The sequence below is a fragment of the Falco rusticolus genome, chromosome 3 (genome assembly GCF_015220075.1).
Source record: "Falco rusticolus isolate bFalRus1 chromosome 3, bFalRus1.pri, whole genome shotgun sequence".
NCBI classification, from domain to species: Eukaryota; Metazoa; Chordata; class Aves; order Falconiformes; family Falconidae; genus Falco; species Falco rusticolus.
This window is the reverse complement of record NC_051189.1, coordinates 117316951-117324112: the sequence shown is the minus strand read 5'-3', so window position 1 is coordinate 117324112 and position 7162 is coordinate 117316951. Positions and strand designations below refer to the sequence as shown.

At 54.5% G+C, this 7162-nt stretch overlaps 1 long non-coding RNA gene across 1 annotated transcript; it reads left to right on the top strand.

Annotated features, from left to right (window-relative positions):
• The first annotated feature begins 425 nt into the window (after positions 1 to 425).
• Positions 426 to 4278, top strand: LOC119145678. Its single transcript, XR_005103491.1, has 3 exons — positions 426 to 484; positions 3479 to 3562; positions 3983 to 4278. It is a non-coding gene; the product is annotated as an uncharacterized LOC119145678 (long non-coding RNA).
• Positions 4279 to 7162: the final 2884 nt, after the last annotated feature.

The window sequence follows — 7162 nt, the reverse complement described above, 5'->3', positions numbered from 1 at the left end:
TTAAAAGCATCTACAGCCTGGCCCTGACCCTGATAGGCACAAACATCCCCGAGATCAAGAAGTCCTGAGCATGTGCCTGATGGCTCCTGGAGCAGGGACAGACTTAAGCCACGGAAACATCGCTGCCTTGGGATGCTGTTGGGCAGACAAGATGCATTACTAACACGAGCTGGCTTTGGCCAGTGTCTTATCAGGAACAAGAGCGAGAGGTGCCACGCAGACCCGCCGGGGCCCTGCAAGGCGCCGGTGCCCTGCCAGGTTTGGCAGGCAGCAGCCGTGGGAGCTGCTGCATCACCCACCTGAACCCCGAAACGCTGTTGTGACATCGCGTCTATCCAGCAGACTTTGGGGAAGAGGCACAGCTGTGAAGAAAGCAGTCTCTCCCTTCAGAGTTTGGTGGATGTTTCTCCAACACCCAAAAAAAAAAAAAAACAGATTTGCAAGAGGATTTAAGAGGCATCAAGTTGCCTGGATACCAGATCCTGTAAGTACCCAAAAAGTAATTATAAAGCAAGAAATCTGTCTCAGCTGAGCAGGTGGACGGGAAATTGGAAATCCATTTGTGAGAGACTTTCTGCTTTGTAACAGGGCAGATTACAGCTCAGCCCTGTTCGCAGCAGCCACGCGCTCCTGCTCCCGACTCTCCCGCCTGCGCCCCAGCAGGATGATGCGGCGTGTCCCCAGCAGCCCCAGCACCGTATCACACACACGCCGCCGCAGTGCCTGCCCGTGCCACCCTCTGCTCACACTCCAGAGCGCGAAGCCCTGGCAGCAGCAGCTTATTCCCAAACAGGTCACCCCCTCCGCCAGGCTCACAGCCTGGCTCACCAACGCAGCGCCTGCTCCCCAGCCTCGCGCGCCGCTGCTGACCCCTCCAGATGGCTGGCACACGTGTGTCCCCCGGGTCCCCAGTTAGCTCTGCGGGCTCTGCTCTCCCCTGGCAGCCGCACGGCTCCTGCGCTTGTTTAGAGCAGCCCAGCAAACCTCTCCGGCACGGCGGCGAGGCCTGGGGGGGGCAGCTGGGCATCGCCACACCGATTAAAATAAAACCCGATGGAGCTGCCAATGAGAAACCCACTCTGAAACACGCAGGCCTGGTATTTTCCTTTTGGGGAAAGGTTAAGAAAAACGATAAAAAAATCAAAAAAAGCCCTCTCCAATCACAAGATCCAAGCTCCTTCGCAAGGGCTCGCTCCCAGCTCAGCAAAGCAGGCTCCCATCAGCTGCTAATGAGGTTGTTGTCCGAGAGCGAGGGCTCCTTGGGGATGGTTTTGGACCAGAGTGGTCAACAACCTCATGGAACATCCAACACAAGTCCCCCGTGGCCTCTCCAAATGTTTCTGCTCTATGTCCCAGCTCCAAAGCAAATACTGTTCCCAGCAATAACTGAGAGTAGAAAACCAGTTTGTTTCGTATCGACAGGGTTTCAGGCGCTTTTGAGGGATAAGCCCCAAACATTTACTTATTTAAGAGTGAATGCATTTATACATGCACACATAAACCTGAGCACCTCAGGCACAAGGACACTTAGGTTCAAGGGAGCACTGTTTTTAGAGACCAATTTCCGCATGCTGTCACAAATACTTCCACTTTAATAATCTCTAAAGTAATAATTTTTCAAATCCCATTTTCTTCTTAACACTCATTCCCAGTTTTTACATTTCATTCAATAAAATGTAACTACTCAATTTCCCTTTGCTCTCCTGCCACTTCTCACCACTTCCAGCTTTTGGCCCTGATGCACCAGGGCACGGTGAGCCCGGCGTGGCCGCAGCATCTCTTTGAGGTTAAGTTGGTTTTCCCAGCCCAGATCCCTCTGGGTGTGCTTCCCTGCGTGCAAGCCACTTACATTTTTAGTAACAGGTATAGTATGCCAAAAGGCGGGTGGCAGGAGGGATCCCAGACTTGCTCAGATCACATCCCTCTGCAGGTGTAGGCTGTGGGGTGCCAGGAGAGGTAGAGAATGAGCAGCAAAAGCTCTGTCCCCGCTGGTCCCCCCCACCGGAGACATGCAGCCCCCCCGGGAGCCCGCACCGCTGCAACTGGGCCATCACCTTTACACAGGTTGAGGACCAAGGTGCAGGGCAGCTTCGAACGCTTTGAAGAAAGGCGTTGGGTGTGAACAGGCTGATCTCAGCCCCATGCTCTGCCAGCCTGAGCAGGCTGCCTGCTAAATGAGGCAAATTCCTGGGTGATGAGAGATTTAATTTAGGCACCGGGGGAAAGGAGCAGCGCACGGTGCAGCCCCTGCGCTGGCAGCAGCTCCCAGCCGGGAATCGGTCCCCGCTGCAGCCGTCGATGTTATCCTGAGCAGCGCCGTAGCTGTTATCCCACCAAACGTCACCTTGGGAAACACGCAGGGCGTGATTCAGCGCTTCCCACCACTCCCTGCACCCAAAGCCCATCATCGGCACCCAAAGCCCGTCGTCTGCACTCACAGCCCATCGTCTGCAGCGCCTGGCAGCACTGGGTGCAGCTGCTCCTCAGGGCTGGACCTTGTCAGGGGTTTCTAACCACCACCCAAACCCACCTGCCCCTCCGGAGCACAGCTGCCGGTGCGGTGCAAGGAAGCGTAATTATGACTATAGAAGCCTTTTGCTGCTGTAATTGTTTCTGTGTGGCCTGGGAGGAGATGGGTTGTGCTGGAAGCAAGAGAGATTTTGCTGAAGCATGAAAAGAAAAGCCATTTAGCTTAGGGAACAGCTCTGGAGCTCTAGGGGTCAACAAGCTGAGAACTCCAGGAAAATACTTCTCAGGGCAGGACACACTAGAGACAGGAGAGAAAAAAAGAATTGAGAAAATGCATTTATTAAGTGGCCAATTTACCCACTCCTGGTCGGTCTGCCCCTTTTCAGCCACAAAATAGGAACCATGGAGAAGAATTAGTGATGGCACTGTGAGCAGGCGAGGTGCAGGGGCATCATCATGGGAGGAAAAATGAAGACAGGGCAGTGGAATAGCGGCAGCGCATTCCAGCTGTGAGAAGAAGGGTGGGAGCAGAGGGAAGAGCCTGGTGGCAGCGAGGTCTTGGCTTGCCAACCCTGTTCTGCTCCAAGCCACACACAGACACCCAAGTTCCTTCTCCCTCTCCTTCACTCCATTTGGGGAAACTTCCATTGGGGGATCCCTCCTTTTCAGGCAATATTTCTTCCTACAAGTCTCATGATTCTGCTTTTCTGCAGTCAGTATTTTTGATGAGATACAGGGCAGGTTGGCAACACTCCCTGTGTAAACCAGCTCACTAATGCCGTGATACAAAGGGCTTCGCTGCCTTACTCCAGCCGGGGAATGCACACAAACGCATGTGAAACATCCGTCACCGTGGAATTAAAGGCAGCGTTATCCTGTGCAGTGAGGGCTGGCTGGGATATCAAGGAGGATGTCAGGGATGCGGTAAGTGTAGGAGAAATCCTACAGCAAGAGTTGACCTTGACCCAGAAGATTTCTTCTCTTGTTTTTTCTTTTCACCTCTCTGCAGGATCGGCAACGTTTCTGGTTTTCAAAGGCAAACTCCGGCTCCAAAGAAAGGAATTGCTAAACATTTATCACACCTTGCCTGGAGGTATGTAAAATACAAGAGGAAATCTCTGCCCCTCCGCCTCCCACAGCACCCTACCCTGAATGCAAAAGAAAAAGTCATTTGAGTGATCTTAGCAGAATCAGAACAAGCATTTAGTGGTCTTTAAGGACCCATAAAACACTTCAGTAGTTTGCTGTCTTATATATGACTATCTTCCACATTAGCCATTTAAATTAAAACATTTATAATTAATTGAACAAATCATTTCCTCTCGCCCCCTTTGGGGACTGAGGCGCTTAAGTCTTCAGTAAATTTTAGTCTCTTAAGCAACAGGGGTATCCATTTCTTTTATAGGGCTTATTTTCCTGCAGGGTGGGAATCAAGGGCAGGCAGAGAGCAGTTTTAACTGGAAAATCAATTGATAGGAATGACAAATTAACGAGTATTTTTTTTTTTCAACAGGGGAAATGACAAAGAGAGCTTGGCACTAGGAGCCTGCCCTCCCCTCTGCCTGCAGGAGCCGGCTACAACGCACAGCCCGCCTGGCACGGCCGTGGGCAGGAGCTCGGCTCTGAGGAACCGCTTGGGAAAGCTGTCCCTAAATTTTGGGAGCACTGTGGTGGTGGGAAGCCTGGGGCTGCCCAGGGTACCACCTTCCAGGGGTCCTGGCTTCCCCCTGGGGTGCCAGAGCTGCACTGGGGCAGTCCTGAGAGCAGCGATGGGGAAGAGGGAGAGGATGGGCTGTGGGTGGGGGTGGCCAGGAGAAGGGGGGGCTGGAGCTGAGCGTGGTCCTGCCCCAGCCTCCAGCAAGGAGAAGGGCACGCACAGCGCTGGGATGCAGGACCATGAAGAAGGCATGCTGATGTGCAGGGTTATCCCAGGTGGGAACACCGCCTGCAGCGTGCAGAAGACGCGGGTCAAGGGCTAATTCTGCCTATCGTTTCCAAAGAGCCGCTTTCAGATAAGAAGCTTAAACATAAGGATTATCTGGGCAGCATGATCTTCCCCATCCTACAATTTCTGCCAAAGACAACATTGGCAAGACCTGGCAGCACCAGGAACCAAGACACTCCCTGGAAAAAGATGGTCCATACAACCCTGGGACAGCCCAGCAAGGGGGTCTCTGTGGCAAAGCCCCCCCCGAGAAGAGGCAGGCTGGGACCCGCAGCGGAGGTAGGTGCCCCACTGGAGCTGCGTGTTGGGGCAGGGATGCGCTCACCCAAAAAGCAACGTCTGAGCCAGCAAAGGGAATCAGAGGAACGCAGTGGGACAAAAAAAGAAAGTAAAACCAGACCATGGCTCAGGAATCCCATAACGAAGAGGACCAAGAGCAGGCGGGCTCTGGCAAGGCAGGGCAGATGCTCTTGTGCTGGCTGGCAGGTGCAGAGCGGTGTCCAGGCAAGCGGTGGATGAGCAGAGGGACCAGGACCCAGGAGCAAGCGGGGACAGAACTGACCCAAGACACACCGTCACGGCGGTGCTCTGCGTGGGTGACAGATGGGGAACTGGGCTCAGGAGCCAGGCGCGAGTGTCCCAGGGATGGCACACCCGGGTGGCTGCTCTCAGCTGGGCTGCCTGCAGAGGCGAAGGAGCTCTGGAACAGCCCTGGTCTTCGCAGAAAATACAGTTTATTTTGATGCCCTGGAAATGCCTTTGTCAGCAGATCTATTCTTTCATTGTGAAAAAGCCTATTAGTTTCTGCTTTCTACTTCTATGGGAATTTATTCCTCCATCAGATCTTCAATATAAAAGTGCTTCCCTTACGGAGATTGATACCATGTATATGAAAAGCTACGCGTGCCTCTGGGCGAGGCAGCCCCTTCCCTTAGGAAGGATGAAGGATGGCTTTGACAGCAAAGCACTGAACAGCTCAAGAAGATGAAATCTCAATTCCAAGGTCTGCTGTGACATCCTGGTGACCTTGGGCTGTCACCGGGGTACCCGTGCAGCACAGGACGTGCGGAGCTTGCAGCAGGAGAGCAGTCCGTGGCCTTGGCTGAAACCTCACCGCACGCCCACGCCACACAGAGCCTGGGCAGGGGGATGTCCCCCAGCAAGGGGTGGGTGCACCGGTTCAGCTTTACACCCCATCCCCTGCTGCTCATCAGGCACCAAGAGCAAGGACAAATCTGGGGGTCGTATGCTGACCCCAGGGGTCCCGGCAGTGCCCTGCGCAGCAGGGGCTGGCAGAGGGGGACACGATGGGTGGCTCTGCTTGGACAAGGGCTGAGCTCAGCAACGAAGCAGAGCTCCCAGCAGGGCTCTGCACAGATGTGACGCCAGGACTTTGGTCCCAGCCAAGCAAAAATCAAGTCCCTTCTCTCTGTTCAACCGATTCAATCAGGAGGTAGTGCCGCTTGTGGCATTTGGCAGCTTTTGTCCCTTGGTTTGCAACCCAAGTAGCACCAGCAGGTGTGACACCCCTTGAAGTACCCACGAGTCCCTCTGGACCGGGTTGCCTGCGACTGCTTCGGTATCAAGGAATTAAAAACAGGAGAGAAACGTGCTCAAGCAGCTACGCGCATCTCCCGGGCTGGCAAGAGCAAGCAGCAGGCTGGAGATGAGCGCTCGTGCCGTGCACGGGGACAAACTTCTCTGCCAGCCTGGGAGCAGGTGGAGGGAGTCACACCTGCCTTCAGGAGGCTCTGGTGTCCCCCACACTGGGCAGCACTGGCACAGCACAGGGGCTGGCACGATGTCCAGGCAGCACGGTGAGGCTTCTCCTCTCGGCTGCGGTATCCCCCACCCACCCAGAGATCAGCCTGGTCCCGTCCCTGCCCACCCAGCCCTCTGCCACCACTGGTCCTCTCCGACCAAAAGACAGCGCCGGTGAGGACATCAACCCCCTCCCTCCCAAACGGGACCCCCACTGCTCCTGCAGCCAGACCCAGGGATCCCTCTTCCCATCTCATCTCAGTGCCCAACAGCAGACCCCGCGCTCCTGGCTCCCAGTGCCCCGGCTCCTGCTGGTGGGGACCAGGGTGAGATTAAAATAATAAATAACAATAATCATCCACTCGGGCCCTTACAGAACCACATCGCCATGGCAACCGGCTGCTCACAGCAATGCTGCCTTGCTGATGGGGAGTCTTTTCTTGGGACGGATGCGAATTCCTCCACCGTGACCCCAGTGCAGCATGTCACTGCTGGGGGAAGGCTGGCAGGCAGGGAGATGGTGACAGGGTAGGTGGTGACAGGGACAGAAGCGAGCCCTGACTGCCCGTGCAGTGCCTGGCAAGGCGGCTTCCTTAAAGCCAAGTGACAGAATAAATTCTCACCAGCAAAGAGCCATCACCTTGCTTTTAATTATCAGGAAAGGTCCTGAAGCATCACAGTCTGTTTAACTTGGGCTGACAGAAACATATTTGTCATTACTCACCTTTTTTTTTTTTTTCTTCTTCTTTCTTGTTTTTTAATTTCTCCTACATGTTTTTTCTCAGAGCAAACCAGCTGGAGAGACAAACCCACGCGGGGCTGGGGGCCACGGACAGGGCGAGGTGACCCTGCACAACTAACCTGCAGCTCTGCCCGCTGTGTCTGGCTGCCGAGCCAGGACTCAGGCAGGCTCCGGGCTGGGGAACATGATGAAAACACTAAGTGGGAACCTCTCCTGCCTTTGCCTGTGCCTGCACGAAACATGGG